Here is a 21,746-nt window from a genome sequence, read left to right as displayed (position 1 = left end):
TTAAAATTATATCCAGAATAACTTTTTGATATTTACCTTTAACAGTTTTGCTGGATGTGGGGCACATGGCTGTAATTCCAGTACTCTGGAGGCTGAGGCAGGAGGATCACAGTGAATTCGAGCGCATCCTGGCGTACATAGTGAGTTCAGAGCTAGCCTGAATTACGAAGTGAGATCCTGTCTCAAACAAACAGAACAAAAATTTTTATTCTTATTTTTACTACCATACAATTAACATTCAAGATTTTTTAGCTTTCTTGACATTTTTCATTTTATACTGTAATGTTTTTATTCTGATATGCAATATATTTTTGTTTATCCATTGCACGCGTTTTTTATTCATTAAGTTTATTGACACATTTTAGGTAGACAATATAATGACAGTCATTGGGAATTTGTACATTTACACGATATATTTTGGCTCTTATTTTTTCCCCATTCTCCTGCCCTCCCTTCACCCCCTCCACACCTCCCTGTTTACAAAGACTTTGTTTCTGTTTTTTCCTGTTCTCATATTTATTACTTTCCCTCCTTTACTTTTCCCTACATCTAAATGGATGCACATCAAGGACATACTCTAAAGTAAAACAAGTAGACCACGTGTGTAAATACCAGAATTTCTCTGGTGTGAGAAATAAAGTGTAAATGAGGATCAAAATGTGTAATAGATAATGTGAAACAGGAAGTAAAGGTCCATTTTCAAATAATTTTAATGTATTCTTCAACGTTTACATTGTATTTTAATTATAACTGTCCTTATAGCTGATCTTTTTTTAAGTTGATGTTCTTTTCGAATACTTGGTTTTCTTCAGCTGTCGATTTAAACTTAAGGCATAGGGCCTGAAATATGTATATATGTATATGTGTGTGTGTGTATGTGTATGTGTATATATATATTTTTTTTAATAGAGAGAACTTGCAAACAGGTATGCCTTATTGTAGAGTGACTTGGCAGAGTCTGTTTACCCCAGAAAGTGTTCAGATACCTACATGTTGAGACTTTTTTTGTTGTGATGTCTGTCTACCCTAAGAGAAATCTTTTGGATTTCTCCTTGAGAATTGATGTTATGCATATAAGGCTGGCTACCCAAGATAAGAGAGTGAAGCAGGAGATAAGACTGAAGTTTTGTACCATTCAGTATTATTTATGATTTATTTCATTCTCTCCTTTTTGATATAGTACCTCTACCTTCCCCTCAACTGTGTTCAGTTTCTTGCATCTAGATTATTCCTTGGTCATTATTTGTAGAAATTAACTGTTCTTTCATTAAACCGAGTATAGTATGGTTATATGAAGTTGAAAGATGAATCTGAAACTGAACAGTGTTTTAATCCCACACATTCACGTATAAAGTTTCAGAAATTCATTTTTCCTCAATTTCCTGGTAGATGTTGAAGATCTGTGGTGTAAATTAGCTTGAATGTTGCTGAATTTTCTTCATGCTGTTTCCTTGCCCCCAAAAGAATTCTTTACCATTTTTCCATTGTCCATTTGTATCTCTGTTGAAGTCAAATGTATTTTTGGCTCCAAAAATTTTATCGACAATTTATTATTTTATCCTTAAATACTCCACATATTCTGAATATTTTCTATATTTTACTTCTAGTCTATATGCTTTTAGAGAAGACTGCTGAGCATACATTCAATCAGAAAGGTTTAAATGAAAACTAGGTATATATTTTCACATTTGAGTCAGTCATAGGTGATACCCAAGTATCCATTTCTTATTTTGTTTTCCCTTTGAACAATCAAGTATGTTATGGAAGAGAACAAGCATTTTGCTCAATGGTATTCAACTATTGTGTGTTTCTAACTATTCTTTGCATTCTGCTTAACTGCATTTATTTCATTCACTGAAAGACAGTAGTGGAGAGAAATCCAAATTGTGAGTACGCTGTGTATTTAAATTTGAAGTTGTTTTATAATGTTATCCATGTGTCAAGCTGGTCTGTGTGATGTATAAATTAACCAACAGGTAGAAGCACTGTACTAGCCCTCTAATCCACATTCCTCCATCCAGTTTTCATGTATTATCATTACGTTTTCCAGCTCCAGAGGTTGCTCTTCCTTTAATGTCCAAATTAAAAGATGGGTCCAAGGCTGTATGATTTCAAGAATCCTCTTATCTTTTATTACCTTGCTACCCTTAGGAATATACCCAAGGTACTAATAAATCCAGCTTTTTCATGTCACATTTTTAGTTTCCAACTCCAAGCTTCTCCGTTGGTCATACTTTTTTGTTCTTGTCAGTATTACTCTCAGCCACTCTTATTTTGTCCTCTATGTGTGGACACAGGTTCTTTTGTCATTCCTTATGATACAATTAACATGAGTCTGGATGTCTACTGCAGATTCAGGAATATCTGGAAACGATCACCTCACAAGTTGATAACATGTAGAGTGAGATTAAAGATAATTCTAATCCTAAAATCCATACCCCATATATCACAAACAGAAAAAGATTGAAATAGAATTTTTAAAAAGGGCAGAACAAAATGAGGGCATACTATGTCCAGATAACCTCCTTAAAGAGTAACTCTTGGAGAGGAGGGGGTGAAGGGAGGGCAGGGGTAAGGGGAAAACTGAGAACCAAGACCTGTCATGTAAAGGTACAAGATCCCAATGATGAATGTAACTGTACTCTATACCTAAAATGTACCAATAAACTCAATGAGAAAAAAAAAAGAGTAACTCTTGGGCTGGGGATTTAGCTCATTGGGGCCGCCACCTTACTTCCAAATTCAAGGTCCCAAGTTCAATCCTTGGTCGCCCCCCCCCAAAAAGAGTAACTTTCTCCTTGCATGTTGGTCTTGGGTTATTAGCCTTAAGTATGGTGAGCTCATTCATTGCTTGCTTTAATTGTCCCTTCAAAAGTGATTCTGCATATTTATCCAAATATCATATAGCTTAAAATTACCTTTAATATTCCCAAGTACTACATATATAACTGCCATGTATTTTGAAAAACTACAAGATGCACAATTAACATGTACCTGCCAGCCTTGAGCCACCAGTGCTACATGCATGGCTGTCCCATCTGGAAGCTTGTACCACAGGTAGTACAAAGAGATCTAATCATTTCTATCAGCCTTTCTATTAATAAGAAGCTGTTTAACTGGGGAGTCATGCAATGAACCATCAGTGGTCCCATCCACCAGCGGTGAGACAAAAATTACAGCTCTGTCATAAATGTGATAAATCATATATGAGATATCAGTAATGTCACCCTTATGGGTTAATGTCATTCTAAACATCTGTCATTGTTCGTGAATATTGACAGATAACAAAACAGAAAAAGAGCAGTATTAGAACTATATTATGGTGATTGTGTACATACCATTAATATCTTATGAAGAATATTCAGTGTTTATTATTTTAAAATAAAAATAGTCGATCACTTTATACCAAATAAAGTGAAAATACAGGATCCATTCAGTAACAATGTTTGAAAACATGCAAAATCAAGATAAAAAGCATTTGCCACCATACACATTACTTAATTTCTCCATTTTCATTCTATTAGGTCTTCTATTTTACTGTAGTAAATTTTATGTAAACACTTTGTGTCTTTTGTTTTATACCACTACTAAAATGCTTGTCCAACTTTTGCATTCTTCTTATGTCCTTATTTTAAGGATCTGGCATTAACTTATAGGTAGGCTGGTACCTGGGGTGCCAGTATATTTCCCTAAAGTTGGGAATTTATGCAAACTAGAACTAAAGAAGTCTCATAAGTAATTTTCTCTACCAACAAGATAAATGAAGGGCTGAGAGAGGACCTTGTGTTATTTCCCTGATGTTGAGTAAAGCTAACATCTATTTTAATGCAATAAATTGAATTTGCAAAACCACAATATTTGATCTTAGTAGCAACTACTCTATCATCTTGATATTTCTCCTGTCTTTATTTGCAGCTTCTGGCATTATTTTTCCCACTTAAATATCTACTTAAGCCTTTCTCTCTGACATGCACTCAAATGTTCAAAACATTCCTCATATGGAATAATTTTATTTCTTGATATTTTTGCAATTGTGTCCAAAATTTCATGCATAATATAAAATATAAGTCACCTTATATCCATTTGAATGCTGAGTCAGAATCACTGTGCATGGGTAGGTCATACAAACAGGAATTGTCCTTGATAGTAAGGAGAAATTGCTCAGGTTTACTCATATGGGTTTTATGTAAATGAACTCAAACATTAGAACTCCATTGTAATGCCAGAAATTATTTTTTTAACTGAGGCTTAATAGAAAAAGATAATTGCTGGTTGAGGACAACTGAAATTATATATGAATATATAAATTATATATATATGCATTAAAATGTGCTAATAGAATATATAGATAATATATATAAGAATTGTGAAAACTTATGAGATAAAAACTAACATAAAATCATTGTATCAATCTGTCCATCTCATATTTCTCTTTATTATTGTATACCTACTTCTTTTACCCATCATACCAATTTTTTTTCTGCTAAGGCCCAGAATGGGAAAATATTCTACTGTTGGTTTCTGGGTTGATATATTACATATTCAGCAATAGACAAAGTATGGTTGAGGTCTTAGCAGCTTAGCCCATTTATTAAAATGTCAAAGAAAAGTATCTGATTGGCTGTTTTTTTCTTAAATATCCAGATACAACCAAATCATGCCCGGCTAATGCAATAAGGAACTATATATATGCTACTTTGAAAAAAATAAATCACATGCTTACTGGATACCAGAGAACCAAAAGTGAATATCTGAGATAGTCTTTTTTTCTCATTGAGCTTATTAGTACTTTTAAAATATATAGTACAGTTACATTCATTATTGGCATCTTGTACCTCTAAATGACAGAACTTGGTTCTCATTTTTTCCCCTTGTCCCTGCCCTCCCTTCAGCCCCTGTACCCTTCACTATTTACAAAAACTTTGTTCAATTTTTTCTCATATTTTTTCCCTTATTTCCTTTTCCCTACCCTTCCCATTTCCCCTACACCTTTAAGCAGTTTCCCTTCTAGATTTCTCTGCAATGCTTTTATTTTCTTCATTAGCTTATGTGTCTCATTAATAATTAATTTTCATTAGCTCTTGTAATTTTATTACATTCTACTAGAAGTACCCCATCTTTTTTGCCACAGATGCAAATGAAAATGGCTTGAACAGCATATAGATTTATCAACTTAGCTAACAGGTTGAAGCAACATGAAAGATAGAATTGTCAAATCAGAATCATCTGAATTATGTGTCTTGCCCTGTATCAGCACTATTAATAATATCATAGATGCAGACAAAAAGGAGAACAAAAATAAATCATGTACAAATCTGGGGTATTCTTTTTGGCTCCTTGTCTCTTACTCTTTCATTAGAAATACACAGTAATAAAAGAGGTTTCCAATAGGTTTTTCAGTGTTCCAGTGGGTTTTAATTTTTATTTTTATTAGTATATATTTTCAGTACATAATGATTTTATTCATCATGGAAAATTGACACATATCCAAAAGACATCTTAATAATTTTTGTGCCCCATTCCTTCTATTCCTCTAATGGGTTTCATGTTACCTTATGTATTTGTCAATTTTTCTGTTGCTAGTACCAAATACCCAATACCCACAAATTAAAGGAGGAAATGATTATAATCAAACCTTGCTTTGCAAGAATAATCTGTTCTACTTGTATTCCAAAGTACTTGTATATCAAAGTAGTGAAAGACCAGTTGTAATCCTGTGATATTCAGCGTGATGTACTACTCATATTGCACGACATCACTCTTTCATGAAATAATTTATTGGAAATGTATGCTTGTCTCAACACTTGCAGGCCAAATTACTCACAGTCCAAGGTTTGACTATACTTGGTTCCAAGTTTCAGAGGTTTCAGTTAATCAGTTGGCTCCAAGAAAGGAACATTATCGCATAAGGCCGTGGTAAGGCAAAGCTGCTCAGTTCATGGTAGCCAGCAAACAAAGCAGGGGAACAGTACCAAAGAGGAAGGGGCCAAGGATCAGAAAAAATACCCGAGGTCATGCCTCTGTGACCCAGCTAGACACATTCAGAAGTTACTAATTTGCTAAGTATTTTTAATCCCATCAAGTTGACATTTTATAATCAAGGGGAACATCCCAACCCTTCCTAACTTGACAACCAAACACATCTTTTAAAACCATGTCACTTTCAAAAAACAGTAAGTTAATAATTCTTCCCCGAAAATCATGCAATTATCTGGTGTACAGCTGAATCAGTAATCACTTCGCCAAAACTCAATAGTCCTAGAATTGATATAGTCCAAGTCCAATTCTCTTGTGACACTTGAGGCAAATTATTAGCTGTAAATCGCTGTAAATGTTTTAAAAAGTTGTGTAAAACTATGGTCCTATGACACACGGTGAACATTCTTATTCCAAAAGGGAAAAATAAAGGATACGATAGGACCAAAGGAAGACTGAAACACACAAGGTGAACATTAAGTCCTGTAATTCAATGTCTGACATCTGGGACACATGGTAGTGAGATATAAGTTCCAAAGGGCTCACATAGCCCCTACCTTATGGCTTTGCTAGGAGCATCTTGTGTGGACTCTGATTTGGGCTGGCTCCTCTCATGGCCCACAGATTTTTTCTGGTGACATTCCCATCTGCAAATGTTCCCCACATCTGCAAGTTCCTCGGGTCTCCACAGCACCTTTGGTTTCATTCCCATAGTTTCACACATTACTCTCTCAGGGACTCCTTCTTCGACCTCGCAGGCCTTTCTTTGAATTATGGGTGGAAGCCTTCTTGACCCAACAACTCCTGCATTCTGCATTACAAAGGTGAAGCCAAGATCTGCTGCCAGAAGAAGCAATGGTTGAAGCCCTCTCAAACCGTGCCTGCAGCAGTATCTCACTACTTAGAGGGATGAATACAATGAAATGAGTTCTTTGGAACCACTTCCCTAGGAAGCGCTTCTTAAATGAAAGGTAGACACTTTTATAACCTTGTGCCTGTGATGTATGAGGTCTTGATGATTTGATATGCTCTCAAGGCATCTTTCCTTTCTCATCTGTACAAAGTACTTCCTTCATTTCTAATGACTCTAATCTCTTCAGTAACCACACTTTCTTTATCCCCAACTTTACCTGTGGTTCCTTTTGAGTCCAGTTTTAAAATTTTTAAAATTTTTCTTCTCTGCATTTTTCTTTTGCATGGTATGTATTTGTCAGCTTTCCCGTCATTGAGATACAATACCCACACCTTAGAAGAGGAAAGGTTTAATTTAGCTCGTGTGTTAAGGACATTCCGTCTATGGTTAGCAGGCTCCTAAACAGAAATTTGGTGCAAAGGTATGATAGAACAGCTTAGGTCGTGGCAGCTGGGCAGCAGGGAAGAGGATGATTGCCACAGAGAAATTGGCAAGGGACCATATATAGTACCCTACCTAATACCATCATGACCCATCCAGACATGCTTAGGAACATGCTACACTAATCTTCTAGATGTTTCTTAATCCAGTGATGTTGACATTCGGAATTACTGTTCACACTATAGATCTGACTAAAAGCAGCTAGCAGTATCTATACAACAGCCTGAATGTTGAGCTCCTATGAAACATAGGAATTAGCCCACTACCCTTAATTTTGTCCTCCCTCAAAGTCCAGGACATTGACAAAATGTGGACGTGTTTTTTACCAGAGTGTAACATGCATGTCTTCTTACAATAGTCTCATTTCTGCACTGAAGCCACATCAGCCTGGTTTTATTTTGTTCATTTCTATGAGAATTCTGATATAAGCTCTCACCAGAATCACATATTAAGCTCTTATTACAGCATTCTCATATTCCTGTTGGCTGAAAATTCCAAACTTTTCCAAAATCCTCCTGAATACTAATTTCATAAGCTTCTGGGCTGCATGGTCAGGCAAAGTCATAGCAATGATCCCATCTTGGTACTGATGTTCTATATTAGCTTTCCTTTTGCTGAGATGCAATACCAAATAACCACACGTTAAAGTAGAAGAGGTTTAATTTTATGATGGTTTCACAAGACTTAGCCCATAGTCAGCTGAATTTAAGTCAGAAACATTGTGAGGGAAGGGTGTGCTGGAGCAAAAATGTTTAGTCCATGGCATCCAGGATGCAGGGCAATAGCAAAGCACCAGAGAGAAAGCGGGCCAGGGAAGACTAATTAATTGAAAAATACACACACACACACACACACACACACACACACACAAATACAAACATGTTCATACACATATGCATACACACATAACTCAAGATCAATGTTCCAAGATCCATCTAGAATATCCTAAAGAGTTCTTTTCTAATCAGATAGGTGTTCATTAGTCCAATTATGTTTTTTGGTACCAGGGATAGAACTCAGAACCTTGCACTTGCAAGTCAGGTACGGTGCCACTGAGTTAAATCCCTGGCCCTAGTCCAATTAATTTAACATATTATGAATAAAAGTCACACTCTTTAGAAATAATTTGTGCTGTGAAAACTTTGTAGACCCTTGCTTGAGAATTGCTTAGATTACATATACATTCGCTATAAATAATCCTCAGCTGAGGTTCCTTTGCTAAATGTACGATAGATATAAAAACTTTATTCTAGAAAATATAAGTAGTCTATTTGCAAAGAGGCCAAGTAATTAGCATATTTAAAAGAAAACAGACTGTCTTAGTTACTTTTTTGGTGCTGGGACAAGATACCTGACACCCACAAGTTAAGGGAGGATAGTTTTATTTTAGAACAAAGATTGTAGAGCTCTCAGGCTATATTCAGCTGCTGCAAGGTGAGGTAGCATAGCAGAGGAAAAACAGTCCATGATGTGGCAGGCAGGAGGCAGCCCAACTTCTTTATTCTTTCCCTTTTTATTCTATCTATGCCACAAGACTATTGCTTGGTGCAACCCACAGAAAAAGGTGAGTCTTCCTTCACCAGTAAATCCATCCTTGCCAGTAAATCCATCTGCCACACCAAAAATGACATTAAACCAAGCCATGGAATGATCTGGTCCCACACACTCATGATCCAGTCACTGCCAGAAACCCTGCCTATGAGCACATGAGTCTTCGAAGGGCCAACTAATTATAAGCAATAACATTCTACCCTTGGCCCCCAAGACTCAAGGCAGTTCCTTTTATGAAAAGTGCATCTAGTCTCTATCTAAGAGTTGCTAAAACCCTAGCAGTTGCAGCATTGATTAAAATTCCAGTCTAAATTGTCCTTTAACTAACAAAGCAAATGCTTAGCTGTGAGCCGCTGTAAAAATGAAAAGATAAACACTTTCAACATGCAGTGGTACAAGATAAGCATTCCCATTTCAAAAGGTATAAATATGAGATAGAAAATGGGATGAAAGCAAGACCAAACTCCAGTATGGCAAACTTTAAACCCTGCAGTTCTTTGTCCAGCAGGTGGAGCAATTCTTAGGCAGGATATGAATTCCAGAGGACTGGTGGTGCTTTTCTTCTATGGCATGTCTGGTGGTCATAGCCCTCATGGTCTATTTCTGAAGCCAGCTTTGCTCACTTGTTTCAGTTTTCCTCAGATGATCAACATTTCTGGGTTCTCTGACCTTCTGGCACTTTCAGCTTCATGCTCACAGCTTCACATACTGCCCTCCTAAAGACGCGCTGCCTGGCCTCCCATGCTTTCTTCTGAATTCTGGGAGGAAGACTTTATGACACTACAACCGTTCCACTCTGGATGACACCAAGGTCTGCCGTCAACAGGAGCATTAGCCAGGCTCCTTTCTCTCTGCTTTAGGGATTGAATGCCTGGAGCACTGAGAGGTATGAACCCAATCAGAGGAACAAATTACCATAGGCCACACCCATTTTGGAACTTGGTGCTCTTGGACTCTCTTCTCAAAGCAAAGTCTTATCTTTGCAATGTAGAGGCTGTAAAGGGTGGAGTCCTTCTGGTTCTTATGATGGCTTCGTGATATCTTTTTTATTGTCCTGTTCCAACATACCTGGTTGCTGAAAAGATTAGCAATAAAAAGCCAAGTTCTCCTCTGCTTAATCTTTGCAGGCATTGACTTTAGTGGAGTAGATTCTGTTCTGGCCAACTAACAACTTTTCAAATTATTTGGCTCGGCTGTTTGCTCTTGATTCTCAAGGTACAGCTGGCTGAGAACCCTCGATTCATGCCACTGCTTCAGTATCGCACTCTCTTGAAACTTTTCTGACAGATTAATTAGTCTACTGCTCTTAATCATAATCCCCACCATATCTCTGGACATGAGAAAAATGCAGACAAAATTTCTGCCAAAATATAACACACATGGCATAGAGTCCAAGTGCTGGCACAGTCCTTGTTCCTACCTTAAACCTCCTGAGCCTGGACTTTAGCAGCTGTATTTCTGTCAGCATTCTGATCTTCTTTACTCTGAGCTGAATTTTGCATCAAGCTGTGTTAGGAGCATTCTATAGCTGCTTCTCAGGCCGCATTTCCAAACCGTTCCAGTCTCCTACCACAGGCCATTTCCAAAGACTGCTGAACCACAGTCAGGTGTCTTCACAGCAAAGATTCCACTTCTCTGAATCTGTCTTAGTTACTTTTTTGCTACTAGGACAAAATACTTGATGCCCACGAGTTAAAGAAGAGGTTTCTTTTGCCTCACTGTTTGTAAAGGTTTCAGTCCATAGATGGCTTGCTCCAAGGCAGGGCAACATGGCAGAGGAGAAATAGTTTATGGCATGGCAGGCAGGAAGTAGCACAACTTCCTTATTCTTGCTCTTTTTATTTTATCCAGGGTACAATCCTATTGGTTGGTACTGCCCCACACTTGGGGTGCATTGTTCCTCTTCAGTAAATCCATCAGCCAGCCACCCTCAGAATTGTGTTAAACGAATCAGTGGACTAATCCACTCTTGCACATTGTTAGGGCTTGTATGTAGCTATTCTCCCAAAGTCTCATGCAGTCATGGGTGGGGAGTTTTGAGAGTGGCTGGATTCGGGTATGTGAATATGGATTAAGGGTGTTATACTGGTATCAAGCGGATAGATAATGGAAACCCCAGTCTTTGTGTGAGTGGTAGAAATCAATAAGCTTACAGTCTGGGTGGAACATAAAGGGAGAGAGAGAAGGCAGGTTGGCTACTCACTCCTTGCTGCCTTTGACAAAGAGTGAGATACAATAAATCTTTCCTCCTTAAATTATGGCTTTTGGATATTTGTCTCATCAAGGAGAAAAGTAATCAAGATACATAACCTATGATCCAGTATCCCAAACCCATAATCTGTTCACTCTGAAAAGCCCTACCAATAAGTATATGAGGCTTCGGGGGGACATTTAGATAGAAACCCTAACAACACAGATCGTATACTTAGCCTTTTTTTTTTTTAATAAAAAAAGCCACTCATGAAAAAACTAGGTTTCAGTAGTATCCAGTTTAATTTCTGTGTCCCTCAAAGCACCTACAGAATCATGTGTTTGCATAACCTATAGGTTCAGAGATACCATGAAGGGTAACGGTTCATTCTAATCTTCCCTCCTCTATCCTTCACCTTCCTTTTTTTTTCAATCTCACTGCTTCGCTTTCCAACTCTTATATAATATTACAGTATAGTCATTACACATTCTGAAAAACGTGTCAGTCAAATTTGTTGTGCTGTAAACATCATAAATTTTACGTACACAAAAAATGGGAGCACCATTTTAAGAAATATCCTCATTGACAGAAACATCTTTATGTGGTGCGTGATTGACTATTCTCTCTAGATTTATTTCTCATGTTTACAAAATGGGTTTCCACAGATTCAAGCACCATGCAAAGCAGTGTCTAGAGTCCAGAAGCAAGCGAGATTATTCTCGGAGGCTTTTCCTCCAGGTCTTCTTTTGTGTTTTGTCATAATAATATTGTATGCTTTTTCCTGAATAACTCACAGAAGTAATGCCTTCATTGGAGCAGACTAAATAAAGTTCAAGTGAACAATAGTTTTATTACTGAAAATTAGAAGCACTCCCCCCCCAAAAAAAGGTCAGCAGTACCTGATCAAATTTTAATTCTTATTAAAATGTATGTGGGGTTCTTACTTTATGAGTGGCCTATCAGTCAATTTTTTTTAAATTCCTGGTGTGTACATGTATGAAACATGAGCCTATTTTTTTCTGCAGTATTTCTAAAGCAGATCCAAGAAATTGCTAAAAGTTTGGAATTTTGCCTGAATTTAGTACAGTATTTCAAATGTTATGGACATTTTTGTTTCTGTGTTCTGTTACAAGCAGTGTTTTTTTTTTTGTTTGTTTGTTTGTTTGTTTTTGTACTGGAGATCAAACTCGGGTCCTTGTGCTTGCAAAGTAGGCAGCAGAGCCACTGAACTAAATCCCTGGCCCACAAAAATTAGGTTTTTCATAATCATTGCTTTCAATTTAATACAGGATCATCCATTATACTTTCTGAAATAGCTAGTATATATGGACTATCCTCTGTTATTGTAGTGATGGAATTCTCTTTTCCTAAGTTAATGACTCTCCAGTTTTAGAATATTTAAAAATCAACACAATTACTGGTTAAAATAAAAATTTATGGGATTCACCTTAAAATATCTGGTGAATCTAGAAATCTATATATTTAAGAAGCACTCCTATAGATATCATAGGTGTTATTTAGAGTATATTTTTGTGAAACACTGACAATATAATTGAAATTAGAAAATGAATATCTCAAGCCAAGTATTTCTTGGAATATTGAATTCTCTTCCCAAAAGCCTATGTTTCTGAAGATATTTATTTTCTACTATAAATATTCCCTTTGACTACATCATTCTCTAGACTGTTCATTCCTCATTAACAGCCTTATTGTAGGAGTAATTTTGTATCAAATATGAATGGTATATAGGATTTTATGGACGCAATCACATTTGCATGATAATTGAAATTATTTCCAAGGAAATTAAAAAATGTATCTGAGTTCTTCCACCCTGTCACTTATTATATATTTAACTTGTTGACTTAGGAAGTATATTCTAAGAAAATAATTTTTAGAAGCCATCCAACTTAGCTTCACGAATGTTTCTCAACTCCTCTTTTTAGATCATAGCTAGAATTAGATACAAAAGCCATTTTATAGACATGGTGTGTAGCTGCCAGTAGCTTGATCTTTCAGAGGCACCAAAATGACACTGTCCATTTTCCCCACCTTTGATCTTTAATCCCATCTCCTGTAAAAAGCCAAGTCTCCTGTGATCTTTTTAAGGAATACTCCCTCCAAGAACAACTTTGGTGATGCCCATGTCCTGGTACCCCACATCTCTTGCCTTAATTATTATGTATGTCATCATTTGGCACATATCTTGCATTTTTCTGAGAGGTAGCATGTTGTATTTATTATGATTCCGAACACAATGTTTAGAAAACTTTTAAGTAAAATAAATGAATAGGATTACCACTTCCTGTCTTGCATAACATGTATCCCTAATGGATAATGTAATAGATTCTCAACAGGAAGACATACAATATATTTTCTACAAGAATATGGAACTAGGAATACTGAGTCTGGAAGAGTTTAGCATTTTTAATCAATGGGCTAAGTAAAGAATTCGCCCATTGTCAGTGTGGGAAGGCATCATCCAATCCACTGAGGGTCCAAAAAGACCACAAGAAAAGGGCAGATCTATTCTCCCTGTCCCTGTCCCTCTCCCTCCCTGCTTCTCCCCCTTCCCCCTCTGCCTCTCCATGAGCTGTAACATAAATCTTCTGGTCTTGTACATTGGAACTCCTAACTCTTCTGCCTTTGGACTATAGAAATTAAGCCAGCAATCTTTTTCCCCTTGATGTCAGGCCCCCAGACTTGAAGTGAATTAAACAATCCACTTGCTTTCCCGGTAGCTTTCTTTCAGAGAGCGTATCATGGAACTTCACAGCCTCCATACTCATGTAAGACAATTATCAAAATAAATCTGGAAATAGGTATATTTTTATTAAAATGAATATATATAATTATGTTATTGTGTGATATATAAACTCAATTTTATAATGGAATTGATCATCTAAGGTTATAATATCGAAAATTAGATTTTTCAAAAGTGGTTGACTATTAATCAAGATTCTGTCAAGAAATGGAATCAATAGAATATATTCAGGGAAGGGTGAAGGGTAGAGATAATGAGGGAGGGAGCAAGTTTGCCTAGAGTGAGAGTGTGGAGAGATTTACTAATAAGGAATTGGCTAATATGACTTTGGTGGCTGAGAATTCTAGGATCTACAGCTGGAAAACTGGACATTCGACTGTGCCAATGGTGTAAATTTCAGTCTTAGAGATGGTATGTTTAAGATTCTGAGGAACTGAGGCTTCAGTTCAAGTACTAAAGTCAGGATAAAAAATATAATGTACCAATTCAAGGGGTCTGGCAGAAAGATTGAATGAACCAGCTGCTACACTGACACACACGCACACTAAGGATAGCAATCTGTTTTATTTGGTCTACTGTTCAAATACTAATCTCATCCATAAGCACTCTCAAAGACACATACAAAATAATGTTTGCCCACATGTCTGGGGACCCTGTGACCCCACCAAGTAGACACCTAAAAGTAAACTTTCATGTTAAATGAGTGCTCTGGAAATAATACATAGGATAATACATGAAAAGTATTATAATTCTTAACTCATAGTAGCATTCAAGTAACTTTAGCTGAGGAATATCAGTATGATAATTCACTTTTCCAAATATCTCAACTGTTCACTTTCTAAATATACAGTAGTTTTTACATTTCTTATACTTTGAAATCTTGTGAAACATTTCTATAACTGACTAGGGGCAGAAAAGAAAATGAAACTAGTTAGTGTTTAGAGACTTGCTCTTGAATTCTGGGTACTTTGTCTATTTTCTATATGCTATACTCAAAATTTTACTGAAGCAAGTATCTTTCATCAGGTCTATTTTACAAGTAAATATACTCAATCCCAGGTAACTGAGCAGATTCAAATACCAAAGGTGAGTTAAATGTTTTTCAAAAGGAAGTTTCTGTGATTCCAAAACCCATAATGATGTTCCCCTTAGAAAAAAAAAATACTCTTGATGTTTTCCTACATGTTCTCAGGGATTTGAGTACGTAAGTGTTAGTATCTAAGAACAATCGAAGAGTTGTCAGACCTGAAATCCTCAATTATTTTTCTTCAGATTATGTAGCATAACATTGGCTGCTTGTACATTTTGATGTGAGGGAAATGATATGGTTGAGTTTCCTCTCAGCTAATTCTATGGTTATTTGAAGAATGAGGAAAGTAGATGAATTTCCAGAACTCAGCACTGCCCTATAATTACAAACAAACATAATAGCTATTAAAGCCAAGGGTGGGAGCTCAGAAGAGATTCTCAGGCAGACACACATCTTAATGTTAAATGTGTCTCATAAACGTTGTTTTAAATTTTTAATGTGAGCCAAATAGAGATCCTTTATTTTTCCCAAGAGTAGTTGGAGTATATATTCATCCATACTATTTCAGTCAAAAATGAAGAAAAATAACAATTAGAAAAAAGCAGTTTTTTGGTGTGTGTTGTTTGTGTGTTTGGTTGTGTGTGTGTGTGTGTGTGTGTGTTTGTGTGTTTGTACCAGGGATCGAAATCAGGACCTTGTGCTTGCAAGGTAAGCTGTGGCACCAACGAGCTAAATCCCTGGCCCCTGAAAAGGCAGTTTTATTGCCTTTATTAGAAGTAAATATAAACATTTAAATGTGACATACAACATATAGTCATAATAATTTCAAAAACCCAAGCCAGTGTAATTTTTAGTTACGTTTGGTTAATATTGGTTAAAATACATTGATTTTCAATAATTTAAAGAAAACCATAGTATATTATTTAGTGGAATGAAAAGCAATTGTATACAGATAGAAACTTTAATCATACCAAAATTGAGATAATTAATAAAATTTAAAATTTGATAACTATTGAATAATAAGCTGTCAAATCAAGCAAGGGCTCTTAAAATGGTTTAGCTTTTCCTAAATAGCTTAGGAAATATTTTTTATCCACTCTAAGCCTCACTGTCCTTTATAAAATAGAATGAAATATATTATTACTGTGTAGGATTAAATAGACATTAAACAAGGTAAGATAATATTTAAACACGGACTTTTGGATGTGGTCATTTTACTTAGTCCTATTTAGCTAACAGAGATTAAATAACTTGTGGAAGAATACACAACTAACCATGAATTAAAATCCAACCTGGGAATTTAGGCACCAGAGCATACGCTTTCGACCATTCCCTTGTACTTCTTGCTGTGAGTAATCAGTCAGTAGATCAAAAATTATTTAGTCTACAAATGTCCTTGTAAAAGTTAACATGAAATTATTACTGTACTTTCTTGAAATGAAAATAATCTCTTCAAATCAATAGGAGGAACGTGAATTGTAGATTTCCTTTGATTCATTTGTCTCTATCCATATAAAAAGAAATTAAGACTGATCCCTCTTGATTTGTACTTAGTGAATCAATTGTTCTTTTTTCTAAATTCACTCGATGCTTTTTGCCAACATTGCTGTATGTTGAATGCAGTTTTTCTGGTCCACATATCACAGATACATGCATGCACAAACACATACACTTAAAAAGTTACAATATATTCATTTCTATAATTTATATAAAAGCTTTGTGATTTCTTAATGTTTATAAGTAATCTGCAATAATTACTCCACTTTTCATGTCTTAAAATTTAACTGGATTTCTGGAATTGAGTAAATACTCTGTTAATTTGGGTGTCTATCTCAGCTTAATTTTGTTTGTTCTGCACTCTTGAATTTTATAAGTACTGTCTTTGGTTGACAGTAAGAAATTCAAATAAGTATTAAAGATTGAATTAACTCTGACATTACATAGAATGTGTCTTAAACATTTCTTCTAGTCCTTTTTTGGCTTTTTTTTTTAACATTAAGGATCAAACTCAGGACCTTGTGCTTGTCATGCAGGTGCTGTGGCACTGAGCTAAATCCCCAGCCCTTCTAGTACATTTTTGTTCACTTATTTGCTTGTCTGCATAATTTTTCTTTTTTATATTTCTTACTTGTGTTGCTTTGTGTGCTTTTAATTTCTCCAGGTTTATTTTTATGTTGCATTTATCCTATATTTTGTATTGTAAGTAGCTTTCCCCTTAATTTTAGTGTCTTAACATTTTAGCTAATATGATATCTAAGGTTACTTAAATTGCTTTCTATAGATACCTCTTACTCTTTTACTTCTTGGGATCATTCCTAAAAATACATGTGAAATTACTTCTTCCCTTTTTATTGTTTTGATGACACTTTCATATTCATATGTGTGTATTCAAATACATACTACACCTGCCCATCTAAAATTTATAATTTTTTACACCCTGATGAATAAATTCTCCTAATCTTTATAAGTCCACATGTAGCATTTCATTTTTCCTCTTATTAATACACAAAATTGCCATGCTTTCTATAGCTTTCATGTTGTTGTTATTTTTGTTTCAAACTACTTTAAATTGAAAACAGATATTTTCCCAGTTAAATCCCTTATTTTTTGATAGAGAATTTTCATAAAATAGGCAAAACTACCTGAAAAGGGCCTGTCTTTTATTCAGAATGAAATTTGCATCATATGTAAATGCACTCTTAATTTTCACTTAGATGTAAACCTATTACATATTTTATTGATGATTGAAATCAATGTTCTATGGCAATAAAATTCAAAGTCAAACCTATGTAACTCTAGGAATCACTTAATATGCATTTATATACAATAAATTATACAACTTTATTAAACACGTCAATTTCATAAGCTTGAAATTACATTTCTCAGGAAGGTCAGCTCATATGTTGTTCCCATACTCATTATTGATGACATTTATCATATAAATAAATATTTACTTTCAACCAGAACCGTGAAAGAGGATAGTATTTTGAGATTTCTCCATTTATCTACAATCTATTCCTTTTCAGTTTATTGTGTATTCTTTGTGATATCTGAATCAAAGTTGATTGACATTGTGGATGATTTGGGAGATATTTTTCTTTTGGTTTGATGTGACAAAGTTTACATTGCTTTAATTCATTGTTAAAGGAAAAGATACAGGTACTAAATCCCCATGATGAAATGTAATCACTGTGTAATGCAAACATATGGTAATAAAAATAAATTAAAAATAGTAAAAAATAAACATGTGAAAGACAAAATTACTCAAGGAGGAATTTTTCTTGATAAAAATTGCCTAAATCCAGTATGATAACTAAAATTTCACATCCATGTTTAAAATGTGTTTTTAATTTTGGGAACAATACCTAGAAAAGGTACAGAAAAAAATCACACAGAATTATGATTTAAATAAGATCTCTTATGTTCTTTATGCTAAATATTTATAAATATTTTCTGTGTATCTTCAATTACCTAGGTAATATAGCCTCCACATGAACACTAATCTATTTTCCTATTTAACTATTTTAAATTATTAATAGTTTTATACATAAAGTTAACAGTTCAGAACTATCATGAATTATTTCAGCATATTTTATATTACTCATGTTTATACTGTTCACACTTTATTTTCCAGTTGGCAGGTATTTTATAATAAGTTTCACCTAGAATGCGCATAATATTTTAACATGTTATGTAACGATGCCAACTATCCAATGTCATGTTGTTTGTTACCTGCAATGCGCTGAATAGAGATGATTTCTACCTACTTCACCATGTTATCACTAATTACTGACCAGTTCTGTGATTGTAAAAAGGACTTCTAAGTAAGCCTCCTACTTCCTGAAGACAAAGGCATAAATGGAGCAATTTCTAAGCTGGGTACTTAGGATATAATACATGTAATGAAGTATATCTGTACCCTATCTCTGATTTACTTTTTAAATCTCAAGAAATTTGTTACATTTATTTGTTCCTTTTGTACAATGTACGAGGAATTTTATCTACATATTCTGTAATTTCATGGTAATAATTGTTGTTTTATTGTTTCCCCAATTAATCATTCAAACTGAAGTTCAGAAACTTTAACACCCCCAAGTTTTCACAGTGTGAGTCTCATCATGTTCATCTGGGTACATCATGCTTTCTCTCTTATTTTCAATCACGTCTTGATTTTTTTTCATTTTATTGTTTGTCACTACTATTTCCTTTTCATAGGTGAATGATTGGGTAGATGAGTGCTAGGGTGGATGGATGCATAAATGGATAAATAGATAAATGGAATAACATACTTTGGACCAAGCTTTATTGATACTAGTGTTTTGGTTTGGGTCTTAATTCTTTTCCCAAAACTAACACAAAGAAGGATGTTATCCACCTACTATCTGGGAAGTCCAATCCAGCAGATCCTAAAGCTCCTCTTCCAGCACTGAAACTCTATTTCAGTAAATGATGAGTGTTAACTGTGTGAAATAATTGGGCCCAACTAGTGCATTCCCTTTCAAAATTTCTGTTTTAGACAATGCAAAAAAGAATACGTGATTAATACCTATTATCCAGCACAACTGCGCATGCAATTCCATAAATTGCAGTTATATTTATAATCAAATGAACCAGGCATATCTTCTCAAAGGATTTTCTTTAATGAGTAGTATCTAGCAGCCTGCAGAAGATCTTATTTAACTTCTGGCTAATAAATTACATTAGCAAACTTAGGAAACTTGGTGAAAGTCAGAAGTGTCTCAAGCCTTCTCAGAAAGGGAATAATCTTCACAAAATTTCACTTACCACTAGGATTACTCTTTGATAGATTGATATAGATTGTACTACTACCTTGCACTCAAGAGTTTTATAACTCAAAACATATAAATGTGTTTTTTGTTTTAGTTTTCCAAGGCCTTGTAGGAAGTAAATGCAAGATTTCAAACCACGATTTTTGGAAATAAATTGCAAAATACTTTCTTTTCTTTTTTGTCTTTTTTGCTGTTGTTGAATTTCTTTGAAGGCATGCCTTTAAATTATATGTTTTGCATCTTTTTAGGTCATTGATTGCTCTATGACCTCATTTTTTTCCTGCAGCTAAAATTCAATTTAAACGATAAAAATTATAAAATAAGTAAACATATTTTATATGGATGCATAAAATACAAATATATTTGCTTATCTGATCCTATTATCCCTGCTGAAATAATTTGGGACAGCATATAAAGTACACACTTTATAGAAAGAGAAATTAAAAGAAACTGGTAAACTTACCCTAAAATTCAATATAGAATCTAGAAATGGGATAATAAGTTGGAATTTGAGCTTCCTAGCAGTCAGTAAAATGAAACTTATGTATATATTTTGAAGGTTTATGGTGTCCAATAGATTAAAATTAATTTCTGTTACAGATTTTATGGACATTGAGGCTAAGGTGTATTACGTTTTAGACAATATTACTGAACAGTCTTAAAATATTGTATGCCACGTGGCTGTTTCTTACAATATAAATGCATGATGAAGTACAATGAAACTGATTTTTCAAGATGCTCAGAAAATATTTTAAGTGTGAATTCTCCTTAATGTTGCCATTAGCCCTGGGTTAGTGTCCATACATTTACAATGTCAGTTCTCAAAGCATGTCCTACAGAATATTAATTATAAGGGATTCTTTTGAGAAATAGTCCTTTTTGCTTGCTTCTGCAGCACATGTACTAAACTTGAAAAAAAAATAGTCTTTAAGGGAGAAGAAGGATTAATTGAGGCACCTTAGCAGCGGTTCTATTTTCTCCCAATGATGGCATGGCTTTTTTAAGTTGATCTAAAACACTAATAGGAACCAATATTAGTAAATCTTCCCAGAAATAGTGAAAAAATACACTGTTGGTATAAGTTTTACGAATATGTTTTAAGCACAGATAAAGGGACTGAATGAGTGTAACTTCTTAGATGGAGCACCAACCCTCCTATATGTACTGTTACTTCATTGCAAATATCCAGGCCTAGTCCAAACACTAACCTGTCCTGTCTGAGTATTTACCTTCAACCGAGGTTTACTGAGGCTAAGTCTAATCATGGGTGGAAACTGAAATATTTTACATTCAGCACATTTTGTATCTATGTGAAAGCAAAAGTTATCAATTGACACTTTGAATGAAATATTTTGGTCCTCAAGTTATCGAGAGTTGCATTTCTGGATTTGGCTCTGCTTCATTAAATTCAACAATTTGCTATGAATTTGTTACCATTTTTGTTATTCACTTAAGTGTATTGAAACCTTAACTGATGTTCTTTGTACAAATACAGCCTCAATTTTAAGGTGCAAATATCTGTTAAAGATATACAGAAAAACTGATCATATGTATTTTAGAAATACATTAATGATCGAACTAGCTGATTTTTTCCTCTAAATCTATTAAGACACTTGTAAAATTTTACTAAATTTGTGCTCCGTATTCATTGTCAGATATTTTCATAGTGTTTGGGCTGGTTTTGATTCACTGTGCAGCTCAGGCTGGTCTTCAACTTTTGCTGATGCAATCCTCCTACTCATGCTTCTGAGTGCTGGGATTAGAGATGTGTACCACCACACTTGGGTAAACCATGTAAAATTATTTTATGTGAGTGAGTGTTTTTTCTCAGTTATCCTTCAATTATAACAGTCCTTTATTTCAGAAAAATTTTGGTGGTTACCATTTTAATGAAATTGATAGTCTTCCCTTAATATAAAAATTAAAACCTAGTCTGTATTTTGAAATTTGATCTAGTCAATGCTACAATTCTTTAATATTTATCTGAGCCTCCACATGTTGATGTGACTCCAGTCTCTCATTTATTGGAGAATTATGTTCATTTAGAATTTAAGACTCCTCTGAGAATTTGAAAAGTAAGGAGCAACACCTGA

The sequence above is a fragment of the Fukomys damarensis genome, unplaced genomic scaffold (genome assembly GCF_012274545.1).
Source record: "Fukomys damarensis isolate Sample0158 unplaced genomic scaffold, DMR_v1.0_HiC HiC_scaffold_39, whole genome shotgun sequence".
NCBI lineage: Eukaryota > Metazoa > Chordata > Mammalia > Rodentia > Bathyergidae > Fukomys > Fukomys damarensis.
Note: the sequence above shows the minus strand (reverse complement) of the source record.